The sequence below is a fragment of the Melozone crissalis genome, unplaced genomic scaffold, assembly GCF_028551555.1.
Source record: "Melozone crissalis strain CALT ecotype California unplaced genomic scaffold, PUWL_Pcris_2 ptg000012l_1, whole genome shotgun sequence".
In the NCBI taxonomy this organism is placed as follows: Eukaryota; Metazoa; Chordata; class Aves; order Passeriformes; family Passerellidae; genus Melozone; species Melozone crissalis.
Window position 1 is genome coordinate 857,012 of NW_026535790.1, and position 17,889 is coordinate 874,900.

The 17,889-nt window shown below is 54.1% G+C and overlaps 1 protein-coding gene across 3 annotated transcripts in view; it reads right to left on the reverse strand.

Moving 5' to 3' along the window:
• LOC128933722 (ankyrin repeat and fibronectin type-III domain-containing protein 1-like) overlaps window positions 1-17,889 on the reverse strand; it is a 194,765-nt gene that overhangs the window by 51,743 nt on the left and 125,133 nt on the right. The gene's annotated exons all lie outside the window — the stretch shown is intronic.

Here is a 17,889-nt window from a genome sequence, read left to right on the forward strand (position 1 = left end):
GAGGGACACAGGGCCCAGCCAAGGGGAACCAGGCTCAGGTGAGCGGGATCAGGCTCAGGTGAGGGGCACCAGGCTCAGCTGTGGAGGGACTACAGGCAGAAGGCAGTGATGCCTCATCCCCACTTGCTTTGGGTTTGCTGTGACACCCTGATGCAATGACAGGTCACCAAACCCTGCATGGCCCTGCCTCACTACCTGTTCCCATTGAGAAGGGCAGAAAGCAGAAGCAAGAATGATGAAAACTGCTCTGAGTCTCACCAAAACCTCTGGGGTCCCCAGGTGAGCTTTGGAGGAGGAAGCCCCATGGCCCCCCATGCTGCCAGGCTGCTCTGCCCCTGCCCTCAGCAGAGGGAAAGCACTTTGGGCAACTGGTGTCCAACCTTCAGGGACTCATGGATGACCATGTAGGCAGTCTGCTGAGCTGCAGACAGCCACATATTCCACTCTGCTGACATTCCTTCTCTTCAATCTCCCAAACCTGTGAGCAGTGCCCATGACTGGGGCACACAAACCACAAACTGAGCGCTTCCATCACTGTTTTGGGGACTGACACAGGACGCTGCCCACAGGGACTCCCCAAGCCCAAACCTTAGCTCCAGGTGAGCTGGGAAGTGCTGAGGATCCTGCCTGAGGACCCCCATGTGTTTCCTTAGCCTGGGGACAGATGATGACTGCACATGACCAGTGCTGCCTGCCAGGGTCACCCACCCAGAGGTTGTGCTGATGAACTCCTTTGTGTGTATGGCACACTGCACTTCTGCTGCACCTCTGGAGGCTCAATCCCCACTTAGCCCCCACTCCCCAGGTACTGCCCAGGACTGGAAAAGAGGCAGCATGCCCTTTTACTTGGGTACTTTTTATAGCTATAGGACAAGGAGAAACAATTTTAAAGTAAAAGAGGGGAGATTTAGATTAGATGTTTGGAAGAAATTCTTTGCTTATAGTGTGGTGAGACCCTGGCACAGGGTGCTCAGAGAAGCTGTGGCTGTCCCTGGATCCCTGGAAGCGTCCAAGGCCAGGCTGGATGGGGCTTGGAGCAAACTGGGATAGTGGGAGGTGTCCCTGCCCACAGTACAGGAGTGGAACAAGATTATCATGAAGGCCCCTTCCAACCCAAACCATTCCATGATTTCTAGGATTCTATGAAATGGGAGTCTGGGATGATGTCCTGCCAGAGCACAGCAGTGAGGTGCCTTCCCCATGGAACAGCATGGAGCTCAGCTGGGCCAGCAAAACAGCAGAACATCTCTGGAGGTTTGGCCCCTACCCAAAGGATGGAGCATTGGCTTAGCCAGTTCCTCCAAGTCTCTGGTTTTCCTTTGGGATTTCAGTGTCCCACTTCTCAGGCTGACTCAGCCATGATTAGCTGGTGAGCTCTGCTGCTGTGACAGCCCCAGGCCTGCCTGCAGGATATGACATTAGGAAACCTCTGCTCCCCCAGGGCACACTGGTGTTCAAGGGGGTCTCAGTTCCCTCCCTGACAAGCTCAGGACAGATCAGACAGAATGTCAGAGCAACTGTGGGCAGTCATACTGAGGGCAAGTGATGAATTCAGGCGCATCCACTCAACCAAACTTCTCCATGAGCTGTCCCAGAGCGCTGGGGATGTGATGAGCAGGTTGGGTGGTGCTGCAGAGAAGGAGCCAAAGGTTTATGCAGGGCAGAGAGGATGAGCTCTGTGAGGGCCTGGCTCGCCCGCTGCTGAGGACACAGCTGCACACCCAAAGCACCCTGTGTGGTGGGACAGAGCTGGGGATGCCTGTTCTGGCCCAGAGAGGAGGGTGCTCAGGGGCAGCACAGCTGAGCAGCAGCAGCCTGAGGCTTCCCAAGGCCAGGGAGAGGGACCCCGGGGGTGCTGCAGATGGGGAAAGAGTGACAGGACTTGCATGAGAGGGTAAGGAAAGAATGTAGAGGGCTCATCAAAAGGGAACAAGGAGAGATGTGTGACAGCCCTGGGATATGAGGCTGCAGCTCTAGACAAGTCAATCCTGAGACCCCAAACCATTCCTCCCCCTACCACAACTCACCTCAACATGAGCCATTGTTCTGATTACCCTAAAACAGTAAAGATGGGTCAGAGTGCAAGCCCCTGAAAACCACAGCCCAGGGCAGCCCCTTTCACTGGCCCAACACAGCCATGGTCACCAGGGAGTTGGGGAAGGGATTTTATAACAACAAAAGTCTCAGTGGTCACTGACATTTGCCAGATATTGGGGGCCATAATCAGTGCTTAAAGCCTGTCAGTGAGCACTGCTGTGCCAAGCCTGACTCTTCACAAGCCAAGCAGATGCAGGCACCCGGACTGATGCTGGGCTGGGTTCCCTAGAAAGGACCAAGCTGGGCTCTGCAGGTCCTGGCTCTGCAGCCAGAAACTGGGCAGAGCAGACGGGATCCTCTATTTAAAGTGTGATAACAGGGTCACAGAAACGTCTGCCAGCAAAAGGACTTGGATACCTTGATCTAATTATAGCTGGCATTATCAGGCTGCATTACAATTAGCAAGTCAGTGGCCAGTCTCTATTTCTGGTCTGCCACACGAGGCAGGTCAGTATTCCAAGGAAGAAGGAGAAGGGAAGCAGGGGGAGCAGGATGGAGATACCTCACAGTGTGTTAAATAAGCAGCACAGCTGCTTCCGAGCGCTGGAGACAGGCAAGTTTTATTTGGAGGGGCTTTATATGGAAAGCCAAGGAGAGAAACACAAGCCATCCCTTCAGCACAGCCTCCATCAGCCACCTGTGAGCAGCTCCTGCCCCCACACCCGCTCCTTCCCCTGCTGCTGAGGGCTGTCCTCACCCTCCAGGGGAGCTTGGGGTGCCACCAGACCTGGGGTCCTGTGCCTCAGAGCAAACCCTGGCCAGCTTTTCATGGAATTGTTAACGTGGGAAAGTCCTCTCAGATCATCCAGTCTGACCATTCCCCCAGAACTGCCAAGGCAACCACTGAGACATAGCCCCAGGTGACACATCCACACAACTTGTAAATCCTTCTGGGGATGGTGATGCCACCCCTGCCCTGGGGCAGCCTCTTCCAATGCCTCAGTACCCTTCCAATGCAAAAGCACCCTTCCATTTCTTCCAGTGAAGAAATTTTCCTTAACATCCAAACTTTTCTAAGCTATTTAGAAGCCAAATTGAAGCAGCATCCAGGAGGGAGCCCAACCACACATCCTATTTGAACCCAAAAGCCTATTCCCACCAGCCCTGTTCAGTGTTCAGCACCAGACCAGTCACTTAAGGACGGCACACAGCAGCCAGAATCTCTGGAAATGGCTGGCATTTTTAGAACATCTTTTTGTTTTCTTTGAAAACCAGAGTTTTTCCAAACTTAGAGCATTTGATGCAAAGTATATGATGCTAATCCCAGCAGAAGGAACCATCTGATGAGTCCCAAATTAAAATGTTCCTTTGTTTTGGCTTTCAAACATTGCATTTTAATACTAATGCACAATCAGAATGGAAGGTAAATTTGCATGTCCTTCCCCTAAAAATTGTCTCTCAAAACAATAATTTTACTCATTTGCATTTTGACAATAACAACTGTCCCCTCTCTGACCAACATCTGTGCTGTGACAGAGATGCTGGGCACATGTGCCACAGCCTGGTGAGTCATCCTGCACCCCAGCATGCCTGTGCAACTGGGGAGACTGGCCCTGCATCAGTATCATCTCCCCCCTGAGCAGACCCTTCCAGCTGGAAACCCATCCCACAGGAACTATCCCAAAGGGGCACAGCAAGGAGGCAGCAGGATGTGCTGCTGAGAGCCCAAGGACGTGGTCTGAAAAGGGGCTACAGGACCTTGCAAGAGGGGGATCCTGGAGACTATGTAAGACAGTCAGGAAGTTTCCTCTCTCTCCAGATTCTAAGCAATATTTAGGCTGGGATCTGCACACCTGTGCCACTGTCACATTCAGATCCTGTTGTTGCCATTTGGTGCTGTAAAACAATTGAAAAGAAGAGAAGGGTTTGGGGGTGCTGGAGGGTGAGAGCTGGACCTGCCCCGGCCGTGGGCACTCAGAGCCCCCTGGGCTGGGCAGCAGGAGGGGGATTCTGCCCCCTCAGCTGAGACCCCACTTGCAGAGCTGCCCCAGCCTGGAGCTGCTGCAGTGAACCCAGAGGAGCTCACAGAGATGCCCCAAGGGCTGGAGCCCCTCTGCTCTGAGGCAGGCTGGGGTGTTCAGTCCCAAGAAAAGACAGCTCCAGGGAGAGCTCAGAGCCCCCTCCAGGGCCTAAAGGAGCTCCAGGAGAGCTGCAGAGGGACTGGGGACAAGGGATGGAGGGATAGGACACAGGGAATGGCTCCCACTGCCAGAGGGAAGTGGCAGGGATGGATGGGATATTGGGAATGAGGAATTGTGAGAGTGCTGAAGCCCTGGCACAGGGTGCCCAGAGCAGCTGTGGCTGCCCCTGGATCCCTGGCAGTGCCCAAGGTCAGGCTGAACGTGGCTTGGAGCAGCCTGGGACACTGGGAGGTATCCCTGCCATGGCAGGGGGTGGAACTGGATGGGCTTTAAGGTCCTTTTCAATGCAAACCATTCCATGATCCTATGATTGTATGTAACAAAGATCCTTTTCTGACCCCCAACTATGAACTAGATCATTGACAAGGACCACTTCATGACTGGCACACAGAGTGTGCTTCACTCTCAAAATTAACAGTCTACTTTAAACCCAAAAATCCATCCATATACAGACAACAAATAAATAAAACCTACAAAATAACATGGTCAAAAATTCCTTTCCTTGGGCACAATTCCCATCACTTTGCTTGTTTTTAAGAATTCTACCATTTCCCTCTGAGATTGTTTTTAATGAAGATATCTATCACTCCTTCCTGAGCAGCAGGACGGAGCACTCAGGCTCTTCCAAGCAGGCTGTGTGAGCATGATGGATTGTCTATGTGCCAAGTCAGAGGAACGCGCAGACTTGCTCCTGTCTTGCCAGGAGCCAGGTTTTCAGAATTCCCCTACTACCAATTACAGCTTTTATCCTAATTAAAAAGATAGCAGGGAAAACAAAGAAAAGGACGAAATCCAACGAATGTTTTTGTTCTTGTTCCCCAACAAGGATGGGTGAGGAGGTTCCTGAGGGGTTCAGTCCTCCTGGGACCTTCACCACTCTCCATTCCTGCCAGCTGAGCCCACACATGGAGAGGCAGCACCATGCCGTGCTGGCAGCCCCGCCGTGCCCAGCTGAACCAAACCGAGCCCAGCCGTGCCCAGCCGAACCGAGCCGAGCCAAGCCGTGCCGAGCCGTGCTCAGCCAAGCCATGCTATGCTGTGCCGTGCCCAACCGCCCCGGCCGTGCCCAGCCCCGCCATGCCGTGCCGAGCCGTGCCGAGCCGTGCCGAGCCGAGCCGAGCCGTGCCCAGCCCCGCTGTGACGAGCCGAGCCAAGCCGAGCCGAGCCGTGCCGAGCCCGTGCCCGCAGCCCGCCCTCCCCGCGCGGGGACAGCCCGGGGCTGTGCCATTGTTTAGTCTGAGCGCAGCCCTGGCGCTGGAGCCGCCTCTTGTTTTCCATGGCCGCGCGTCCCACGGCGCTCAGGAATGGAAAAGCTTTGTTATTGTGGGCTGCCGGGAGCCGGGCCCGGCCAGCAGCGGCTGCGGGGATGTGCTGAGGGCCAGGGGGATGTGCTGAGGGCGAGCCGGGATGTGCTGAGGGCCAGGGGGATGTGCTGAGGGGCAGCCGGGGTGTGGTAGGGGGGATGTGCTGAGGGCCAGGGGATGTGCTGAGGGCCAGCCGGGATGTGCTGAGGCCCAGCCGGCCCAGCCTCCATGGATCAGCTCCCGGCTGTCCCGCACCGCAGCAGTGGCGCCGGCGGGGACAGGAGCCGGCTGTGCCCGGAACACCATCCATGCTCCTGTGCCCAAGGGAGCCTGCAGGGGCTGCAGGGAGGGGAAGCATGGGACAAGGGTGACAGAGAACAAGCCCAGACCCCAGAGGCACCACACAGCTGCTCATAAATGAACACCTCAGCATCCCACTGGCTTCAGTGCTCAGGGACGGTACAAAGCAGGGCCAGGACATGTCCCTTTGGGGGATGGAGTACTGCACTGCAACGGGCTGCCCAGAGGGGTGGGGGAGTCCCCTTCCCCAAATATGATAAAAAACACACCTGGGCACGATCCTGTGTAACCTGCTGTAGGTGACACTGTGCTTTAGCAGGGCTTGGACAAGGTGATCTCCAGAGATGCCTTCCAGCCCCAACCACTCCTCAGTCCCACAGCACACACAGCCTGACCCATGGCTCTGCTGCCTCTGCACAGCTGAGTAGCTGGAGGTTCTGGTGACCCCCAAGGGCACCCAATACCTCTCTGTTTCACTCACAAAGTTCCTCAAACTAGTAAAGACCTATCAAAGAAGTTAAGACCAATTAAATCCCAATCTATGGAGGATCCTGGGCAACCAAATGGAAAAAGGAGAATGGCAAAGTACCACAAGTCTGATTATGAGATGTAACACTGGTGCTCACCAGCACCAAACAGGAAAAACTCACTGAAGTACTTTAATGGTCAGAAGGAGGAGACCATAAAATGCCACTGTGTTACCACAGCCCTGTTCTGCCCTCTGCGGTTCTTCTCCTGCAGAGAGTAAGTGATTATTAGGGACAGCTGGGCCCACACTACAGAGCCCACTCCATTGCCAGCACCTCCTGGTCCCAGGATGGGCTGCAGGAAGATGAAGAGCTGCGGGGGCACCTGTGGAACTTGTGCCCTGTCCCCTGGGTGGATCTGGCTGGGGGTGCAGACCCTGCAGGCCGCAGTTCCAACCACATCTGTCCATGCCAAACCAAAACGTCCCTCTCTGGTTTTCCCTCAGGATTTGTGAGCATGTCAGAATTAAACTCCACTCTCCTGGCCTCATTGCACTGCTGCAGGAACCGGCCACTTTTTCTCTTCTCTGTGTCCCAGTTCTTCCCAGTTCAGTGAAAATCCCTCCCCACCTTGCCCAAGGCACTTCAATACTCATGGAGATGCAGGAAGCTGCTTAGCAGCCCTTGAAATAATAGGGACCAGGAGAATGGGAAACACATCCCTACAGGAAAACCATTCCTCCCAGTCCAAATTTCCCTTGAAAAGGCACGACAGGGAGTTACAAAGGTCCCTCTTGCAAGAAGGGAAAAATGCAGGAGAGAAAAGCCCTTGGCGTGCCTCCCGCGCAGCCGGCTCCGGCCCCCGCGGCTGCCATGGAGGTTTGAGGGACTTGAAGGGATTTGCGACGCAATAAAAACATTCCTGCTTGCAAAGCATGAAACCCCAAAAGTTTATGGGAAACCACTGTCTTCGGGATGTCTGCATATCTTCAGGCATCCTGGGAGCTGTAGTTCAAAGAAACCAAGAAAAAGCAAGCAGCCGATAATGATGGTTTCTGGATGGAGGTTGTGTGACTATTGGCTCCCGCACGAAAGCCTGAATTTCTGGGATGCTGAGCCCATTTCTGCAGCCAAGTGAGAGGAGAGCTCCTTGGCTCCTGGGGCACGAGGGACTCCACCCCACAGCGAGGGAGAGTGAGAGGCACCCAGAGAAGGGAACCCAAAACCCAGGTGCTGATGACTGGGAAGAGGAATGCACTGCAGCAGAGGCCAAGAGGGACAGGCCAAAGCCATTTCCAGGGCTGAGAGCCTGGCTGGAGCACAGCCTCGCCTGTGAACTAAAACCTCTGCGCCTCAGTTTCCCCATAAACTCTTATTATCCCCCTATTTCCAAAGGCTGCAAGATCTTTGCTGTTTGAACACCTCTGGAGAGCTAAACTCCTCAGAAGGCAGCTGTTCACACTGCACCAACAGCATTAAATCACCTCCAGGCCCATTTCCTCTGAGCCCATGAAGGACAGCTGTGCCAGCCAGGCTGCTGAAAGGCACTTTATTCCCACACGAGACACCCTGCATGCAGGAGTCGCCTCCCAGTAGGAGAGCCAGCAGCATGTGAGTGACACCCTCAGGGTGAGGCACTGCCCTTCAGCACAACTGCCACACCTGAAATGCCCTGGGGTGCAGGGGCAGTGATGGGGGACAGAGATGTGAGAGGCTGTGCCTCATCCTGGACTGAGCACAGAGTGATGCAGGAGATACTTTCATTTCCAGCTGAGGAATCCTGCAGCAAAGACCACCCACAGCCTGGGTGGAGCCAGCGTTGGAGACACGAGCCAGGCAGGTGACCTTCTCACAACCTGCTTGGTATTGTGGGCTTGGCCTTCACTGCCCCATGGCTGCGCAAGGCCCTGTGTGACAGGGGACAACATCTCCCCACCAAGGCACCACCACAGGAACCACGGGGACAAACCCACAGCGTCAGCCCTGGCACCAGCTGCCACAGCCCGCCCCAGCCTGGTGTGCTCTGCTGGCTGCTGTCAGCCTGAAGGCCTCAGCAGGGCTTTCTGACACTTGGAAAGCAAAGATAAACCACAGCAGAGTTTGTCCTTGGGGAAGACCTGTAGTCCTGAAGAACAAAGAAGAGGTGGAGCACTCACACAGGCAATAGCAGCACAGATGCTGTTCCATGGATGTTCAGCTGCAGCATCATCCTGCTCCAGAGCAGAGTATCTTGCACATTGTTGCCAAAACCACACATTGGTGCTCACCAAACACTGCCCATGGGGTGGGAACACCACACAAGGCAGGTCCCCAGGACACAGCACTCTTCTCACCTCACTGTCACTCCATCCAGGCTGTCACAGAGCTGGGCCTTCAACTCCTCAGCACCACTCTGGTGTGATGAGGCAGCAGGTCCACACCACACTGCAGCCCAGAGCTGAGTTTCTGGAGGTTCTGCAGACAGACACCTTGGCTTTGCAGAGCTGAGCCCTCTGCTCTGGACAAGAGTGGCTAGGATGTTTCTGGGCCAGCTGTGCCTTCACAGGCAGTGGAAAGGGCACCCTGAAATGGTCAAGGCCAGGGCACGTAAGCTGGAGACCTACCAAGATTTAGGACATCATGCTGGTGCCTCTTGCTTCCTTTTCCTTGACTGTCAGACTCACACAGCAATTCTGATTTCTCCTGAAACTAAATCCAGGCTGACTGAAACCACACAGTGGACACAGCCAGCTCCCTGCTCTGAGGCTCCCAAACCCCAGGAGATTCCCAGAGGCCGTGGGGTGAATGCCAGCACCTGCTCCACCTCTCCCAAGGCAGGAGGTCTGCACTGTGGCCTTGCAATGGTTGTCCCTGCTCACTTCAAACCTCAGTTTGGAGCCCTTGTTCTGTACCTCAGAGCTGATAAAACCCAGCTGAGGAAGATGGTGGGGCCTTCAGCAGCAGAGCAGATACTCAGAAACCAGGACTACCTCCCAGACAGGCCCAGCCAAAGCACGGCATGTGCCTCTTGCACTGCAGGTCTCCTGCACTGCCCAACCCTGACAGAGCCTTTTCATGGCACCACAAGCCTCGGGAATGGACATCTTGAAAGCAGAACCTCAGGGAGAGAAGAGAGGAGCAGGAAGCTCCTGGTGTTACAGCCATTGCAGAAAGGAAAAGCAACCATCTAGGTTCAGAGCACCTCCCAGCAGCTGGAGGAACACACAGGCACTGCTGTGGTTTGAGGCAGGTTGGTTCAATGCCCCCCAACAGGTACCCTGGGCCTTCTGCAGGCATTTCCCTTTGAATTAACGCCGCTCCTCAGATGTGACTGACAGTGCTGACGTCTGGCTATTGTACCAGGAGTCGTTCCCAAAGCTCCTGTACCTTTTTCCAAAAGAGCCAAAGCAGCAAAGGGTTATTAACCAGGGAGACAGCGAGCACAGGGAAGGAACGTGCTGTTCTTTGACAGGAACTGTGCTAATGAACGTTGTAAAATTAAAGATCAGGAAAACCTCAATGACAACTTCAGCCCTAGAAATGCTTCCATTCAACCCCAAGGAGAACAGCCAAGAATGAAGAAAGTTCACTGTAGATTCTGGGTCCACATTCCAGAACTTTGTCCTCCAGCACCAGGTTATTCCATTAAAGCAGAGTCTGGCTTTAGGCTCATCACAGGGGCCCCGTGCTAATTCTGGGTAAGATTTCAGCCAGCCACTACCCTATCCTGATGAAAAGCAGTTAGGTGACAGCTGAACCAGGACTTTGCAAGCCACCAAGAGCACCATGCAGACACAGATCCCTGTCCTTTCTTTCAGCACATTCCTTGGGGACGAGTGGCCCTGGTGTCCTCTCTCCTCACACCTCCTTGGAGCTGGTTAATCCACAGAGAAGAAGAGGAGCTGCCACACCATGATGTTTGTGGCCTTGTAAGAGGCTTTCAGGTTTGCTTGAATGGTTTGCTTGGAAACTTGAGTGATTTTCAGGCTTCATCTCCTTGGCCACTGCAGGGACTGCTTTAACAGGAGCAAGTCCAATGAAACCCTTCAGCATGTGCTCATCTCCCAGGTATGAGCAGCCTGTGGAGATCAGTGCTCTAGAAAAACACTTCCCCGGATGTGATGGAGATGCCACCACCAAAGCTACCTGAGTAAGACCTCCCAGGGCGGCCTCTCCCCAGGAAAAACAGCAAACCTATTTTGAGTACCAACCTATACTTGAGGCATTTAAAAACAAGCACAACTCACTCCGCTCTACAAAATAACAAAAATCCTGGAAAAAACAGAGCACAAACTGTGCCTTCACACAGGCCCTACCAAGCGTCAGCCCAGGCTGAGCAGAAGCAGCTGAGTCCAACGAGAGTCCCATTTTCGAGGGAACATTAATGCAGCCCTGGAGCCGGTGCTGACAGGTGAGCTCCGGGCTCCTGGCTGTGCTGGGCTCAGTGGGAGACGGGGCTGGAGCCCCCTGGGATGGGAGCTCTAAATCAGGAATGCAAACATTGCCCCCCTGCTCAGCAGAAGGCTGCACTCAAAGTGAGCCCTTGTCTGGGACAGCCAGCGAGGCGATAACAACAGCTCTGCCAGAGTCCAAAATACACCCGCAACTTGTTTGGAATTATTTTGTGCTTTAAAATATGCTGAAAAATTTCCATCCAGCCTGGCTGTGGAGCTGCAGGAGGAGCCTGGGGTTTGTTTCCACATGCAGTGATGCTGATCTGAATTTCTCCCCATGGGTAGTGAAAAGAGAGAACTCTCAGGGAGGGCAGTGCTGAGAGGAGAAGGGGACAAGGAGCCACCCAGGGTGCCCTGGCCATGATTTTGGGTGGGGACAGCACAGTACCCACAGCAGGGGCTGTAGGGGGGAGCGAAGCACCCATGGACACATCAAGCTGAGCTAAAGCACAGAGGGAGATCTGCTCCCTGAGAGGGCAGCACAGCCCCCGCCGGCGCTGGAGCCTCTCGCTTGTGGCTCAAGTCAAGGCAGATCCATTACAAACAAACCTGTGGGAGGGAGAGGCAAAGAAAGAATCCCTCGAGGAATCTGCAAGGCACTGGAGGAGCTAAAAATAACCACCACCAACAAATCAATCTAGAAACAGAAAGCTAAAATCCCTAATAATAGAGGGTTGCCAGGTGGAGGAGGGAGGTGCCTGGCATCCTGTGCCCTGGCTCTGCCCACCAAGGATCCTGCAGAGAGTGGGGGCACAGGAATGTGGGACTGAGGGGGCATCGCTGCCTCTGCCTCCAGCACACACCAGCTCCCATACAGGGAAGCATGGCATTGTTTCCCTGCTGTTTCCTACCTTTGGGGTTTCAGATTGTCTCTCAAGATGGGCCAGCTGACTCCAAGGAACCAAGGTGCTTCAGCCAAACTGCCCAATCCCTCCTCCACTCCATTCCAAGCTCCAGAAATGGAGCCAAATCTTGTGTTCTTTCCAGTTCTGGTCACCATCTTTCCCACATCCCTCTGGTGAGATCAGTCTGATCTTAGGATTCATGTCTGTATTTATCAGTGCTTGGGTCTGACATTTCCCCCCAGCCCCAGACCCCTCCAAGGATGCACATCCCAATCCAGGCCTTCTGCCCCTGAACATGTGCTGTCACAGACAGAAACCTCAGAGTGCAGGTCACCACCATCCCACAACTGGAAAGTAACAGAAACACTCTTAGAAAGTGGATAAAGGGCTCTGGATGGCAACTCAATTGCAATGTGAAATTCAAATGTGAATTTTAGGACTTCACAGAACCAGAAGAATCTGTCCTGGATGTGGTAAGGCAGCAGGGTGGAGGAGCCCTGGGTTTGCTCACCAGGCACACAAGAGAATTCCCAGCTGGCTGGAAGGTCCCAGCACAGGGGCAGAGAACTGCTCCTGCCCTCCACATCCCCAAGGCCAGCAGGGAAGAATGCATCCCGGGGGGATTGGGAGAGCCCCCCATGCTCGTGCCATCCCCAGTCCCAGGCTGCCATCTGCACACCATGGCATGCCCAGAGCCGAGCAGAGCTGTGCCATGGGGGCTGCACCCATCCCTGTCTGTGCCCACCCCAGCCCTGGCACAGCCCCCTGGATCAGAAGGGCAGAACTGGAGGGACACGAGGCAAGGACAGGCCACCCGGGAGCAGGGACAGGAGGAAATTCGATGTGCTGCCCATGCCTTCCCCAGCAGGGCTCAGCTCGGGTAACGAGCGCTGCAGGAAAGGGGACGCTGCTCTCCTGACACCATACACGCTGCTAATCCCACGGCTTTATCTGTCACTTTATCTGTCACTTTATCTGTCACTTTATCTGTCACTTCCGCGCCGGCTGCGGCACCCAGCCCCATCCTGCCCGGCTCCCTGCCTGCCTCCCCATCCCCGCTCCCTCCTTTGCCTTAAAAACTCCAGCAGGGGAAAAGGGTGTTGACAGGGTGTTTGTTAAATCCGACGAGCTGGGAATGAGTGGGACACTCACCAGGCAGTGCTCCCAGCTCTCCTGCCACAGAGGCCTTCCCTGGGCTGGGAGGGGAGAACGGGACCGGTGTGGGGCTGGGGACTCGCCCATGGGGTCGATGCTGACACAGGGCACCCCTGTGAGGGTGCAGCAGGTTTAGCACTGAGCAAGGAACTGTGGAAGCACAGGAGCAAAATTCCCAGTGGCCACCAGCCCCACCTGGGTGCTCCCCTGCCCTGCTGCTCCCTGCAGGGACTCCCACATCCCTCACATCCCTCACATGCCCCACATCCCTCATATCCCTCACACCCCTCACATCCCCAGCCTCCAGGGACCAGCAGCAGGCCCTGACATCCCCATCCACACCTCCTCTCTGGCTGTGAAGCAAGGGCCCTGGACATGCCTGGAGGGCTCTGCCCAGGGACACAGACCCCAGCCATGGGTCCCCATGGCAGTGCCACCCGGGCCAGGGCCAGCTCCCTGCCCAGGAGCCCCAGAGCAGATAACCTGCACTGTGCAAGTGTGGGGCATGCAGCTCGGCAATAGCCCAGCTCTCCAGCTCAGGAATGTCCAAATAAATACAGAAATACATAAAAAGGCCATAAATAAGGTTGCCTGAGATGACTGTTTGTCTCCCCCTGGCCAGGACCCCTGCTCCCCCGCTGCTGTTTGCCTTGGCAGATGACAGCTGGGTAATTTGTTTCCATTGCAATGAAGTCCCAATTAACTGGAATAAACTTTTTACACTAAGTGTGTTTGTTTAACAAACTGGCTCTTTCAGAGCCTCACCGAGACCTGATTGATGCATTTGAGGGGAGTGGAAACACGCTGGGTGCTTGGACATTAAAGCTGCAGTGTCTGAGCAGGCTGGGGCTGAAAGGGCTCTCTCTGTGTTTGGGAAATCAAAACTGACACCTCTGATGTCTGGACTGGGACAGGGATTTCAGCGTGGCCTTTGTGTATAAATATTGGCAGTTTCTCATTTGCTGGGGCTGACAGCCCCTCCCGTGTCATTGCTGGGCATTGCTCCGCTCTGCTGGGACAAGGTGGGATCCAGCACTGCTGGGATGCACGTGGTCCCTCCTGGGGACAGCACTGGGGGCTCCAGCCAGCCATCAAAACCCCAAAGAAAGGTGGGATTGACTCCACAGGGCACTCTCAATGAAGCAGAGCCAATGTGTGCAGAAGCAGCCACGCTCCTCCTCCCAGCCCTCTGAGATCAGCCCCATGGCTCATGGAGCCATTGATTCACAGCAGCAAGGCCAAGATGGTGAGAGACCAGTCTGAGATGGCTGGAAACTGGCTGGGAGTCTGAGTCTGCTTTCTGCTTCACACCAGTTTTCAGCAACACCCTCCAGCCTAGGGGAGGTGAGAAAACAGAGAAACGTGATAAAAGCCCAGAAGCAGAGTCCTCAGAACCATTCAGCTGGGATGGAAATGGCAAAGCCAAGTGGACAAACTGCACAACAGGGGTCTGGCACAACTGGGGGCCAAGGCAGGCAGTGAGGACGCTGCCTGGACACATCTGGAGGCTGCTGTGCCTCCTCTGGGAGCATCGCTGCTGGGAGCACCCTCAGGACAGCACAACCCAGCCCCAATCTGCCAGGAGGTGGCCTGGGATAGAGAGGGACAAAAGAGGAACACCGTGGGGAAAAGATTACCCAGCCACTCCTGGCAGGGGTGCCAAAGGCAGGCACCAAGCACCGCTGCTGGCTCTGGTGGGATGTCCCAGGAGGAGGCAAAGCCATGGCACTGCTCCATGGCAGAGCCCACGCCAGGAGCAGCCCCACGCTGGAGCTGTGTTCCAGCTGCCTGCTGAGACACTGCATGAATAATAAGCACTTGTGGAAAACAAAGCACTTCTGACATCCGAGGGGACAATGAGAGCAGCTGAGCTTTCTCTCCCTGGGTGCTTTTTCCTTCCTACCTCAAACTGCAAAGGAAAACCTCCAACAGACCCTGCTTGAGAACTGTCAGCTCCAGAGGTGTTCTTGAAGCATTCGCTGGGAAGGTTTTTCTATTTCAAATCCAAAAATGGGAATTTGCAGGTCCCAGAGCTCCTTTCTTCTGCAAGCAACAGACACATTTCCATTTGCTGTGGGGCAAGATGGTCTGGGGGTTGAGCTGATCTCCCGCAATCCATCAGTAAAATGCTCCAAAGTCTGCCTGAAGTCAGCCTGCCAGGGCTGCCCACAGCTTGATTCAGTCAAGTCTTTAATTTAGGTGTAAATACAATTATTCATTGCTCCATACCCTGGCACAGGGTGCCCAGAGCAGCTGTGGCTGCCCCTGGATCCCTGGCAGTGCCCAAGGCCAGGCTGGGCAGGGCTGGGAGCAGCCTGGGACAGTGGAGGTGTCCCTGCCTGTGTCAGGGGCTGGAACAAGATGAGCTTTAAGGTCCCTTCCAACCCAAACCATCCTGGGATTCCATGATTCTTCAGTGACTCTTATCAGCTTATCCTACATTCAGGATGTGCTGAAGCCACCAGAGGCAGCACTGATGGCAGAGCTCTGCACTCTGCCCAGGCTCCCTGTGCAGTCCATGGGGAGGTAAGAATTCATTTCCCCATAAATTAGATGGAATGCTGGTCGTGATGCCATTCCACATGTCCCAAGCCTGAAGAGACAAATAAGCACCCTCACCCTTATCCCTTCCCAGTGCACAGCCACCACACCACCCTGAATGCTGTGTCTGCCAATGCCAGAAAGCTGCAGGGAAGCTGAAATCCCTGGATCCCCCTCCAGGCTCTGTCAGGATGCAGGACAGACAGAGCCTTCCCTCCTGTCACACCCTCAGTGACACTTTCCCTGAGCAGATCAGCATTGTTCCCATGGCCCTGCAGGCTGCCCAGCACAGCCCAGCCCTGCCTGATGATCCCTCCCAGGGGAAGAGCTCCAGGATCTGGCAGATTGCTCACACAGCCTGAGACTGCCCCTGGATCAATGGAAGTGCTCCAAGAATGGGGTTTGGAGCAGCCTGGGACAGTGGAAGGCATCCCTGCCATGGCAGAGGGGTAGAACTAGATGATCCTTAAGGTCCCTTCCAGCACAAACCCTTGTGTGATTCTCCAGTGCCATAGCCCAGCTGTCAGTGTGGCCCTGCATGGAGGGAAAACACCACAATGGTATTGGAATAAAAACCCAGATTAATCTGAGGCTGCTCCAAGCACCTGTACCAGAGCCCTGCTGGCGCTGTGCTGAGAGACAAAGCTCTGAGGCGATGTGGAGAGGGAGAATGAGGAAAGGGCAATTTTCCCTCACGAGCAGAAACTGAAGGCGCTCATCACCCTGGAGCTGCTGAAGGTGATGGCAGAGCCTGCGTGGGAGGGTGCCAGGGAGTGCAGGGGAGGGCACTGCACACTTACACTGCACACCATTGTATGCTGTTCTTTGGAATTACAGATCTTCTAGCAGTTGGTGCTTGAATAATCTCATATTTACCTTCTCACCAAGGACTGGGGCAAGGCACAGCACATCATACCTAAGCCAGCTGCAGGGGCTCAGCCTTACAGGCATGTTCCCAATGGATAAGGAATAATGTGTTAGCACACTGGGAGACTCTCAGAGCCAGCAGTAAAATAATGGAATCATGGGGAGGGTTTGGGTTCCATCTATCTCCAACCTCCTGCCATGGAGTGCAGAATAGAGTGGTCAATACAAATGAAATATTACAATATATAGGAAAATTATTAGGGAAACTGAAGAAAGGGAAAATGTGTGGCTGGACATGGAAAATCTGCTATTGAGGGCCAAACAAAGGCTAGCAGTAGGTCTGGTTTCAAGGATCACTGGGGCTACTTTAAAGCAGAGTCTGTAGGACTGCTCAAATTATGCAGCAAAGGAAAACATCGTCCATATTTATTCCGTGTTTGGGAAAAAAATGTGAGTAAACTAATTCCTAGGAGAGATGAAGCTCTCCTGAATCATTAGCATCCATGTGTCTCAAATGTGGCCAAATGGCACCAAGCAGCCAGCACAGCCAACACATACCCAAAAGCTGGGGAGAGGTTCCTGGGCTGGGCTGCTTGTTTTGAGCCAAGTTCAGGTTACCACATCCAGATGGAAATGGCTCCTTCCCCCCAACATTCCCACCTGGCAGTAAGGGTGACCTAGTTACCAACCAACCAGTCACCCTGATACAGGACCCAGAAGGCAGGGCTCATCTGGAATTAAATTAAGAAATAATTAAAGGATGTAAGTTCTAATTAAAGTCAGTCGGTGTGTCTTGGTGGAAGAGATCGTGTCCAATGAGCCTGATGTCACTCTGTAATGAACCCTGGCTGCACAGGCAGAGCTCCCAGTGCTCCCTGACACTCTCAGCTCAGAAGATGGGGCTGTGCAGCCCTAATCAAGCACTTTAAATAGATTTAGAGGCGGCTGACAGGTCTCACACAGGAGGTGTCAATGGGGAATCGTTAGCCAGGCTCCACAGGGAACACACCAGCCGATATTTCCATTGATGATCACATGGAAATACAAAATCCTCACTCAAAAAATTAGCGGGTGACAGGAAGATTGATGGAATGGTAAATATTGATGAGGAGAGAGGGAAATGCCTGGTAATGCTGAGCCCATTCAAACCCTGTACATGATAATGCAGCCCAGCCTGGGCTAACACAGCTCAGAGAGGGATTTCAGGCTGTATTTCTGAACAGGGACTGGACCCCAGACAAGAGGGAGCCCCCAGAAAGGGTCAGGGGTCACCACGGGTGAGCAGCCCAGCACAAGGCTCTAATGTGATGCTGTGGTGAAAAAAGCTGATGCAGTTCTTGGGGGAGAGCAGGAGAGCTGCACATACTGCACTGCTGGGACTGCCACTGCCACTGCTGCAATTAAGGTGTCCATGTTGAAAGGGGACATTAAAACAGCAGAGCCTGGAGGGATGAGTCACAAAATTGATCTGGTGGCTGGAGAAAACACCATGCTGTAAAAGATTTGAGCTATATTGAGTTTATTGATAAAAATCTGCCACCCATCAAAAACAGAGTGGTGCCAACTGCTGTTATCAGTGAGAGGTGGCAGGAGGCAGGGACTGGGAAATAGAGCCCAGCAAATTCTAGTGAGTTTTGGGTCAGGATTAGATACATCTCAGGGGTGCTCAGAGAATTAGGTAACTCTCAGAAGGCAACCAAATCCTCTGCAGGAGCTTGTGGGTAATTCATATCCCTGCA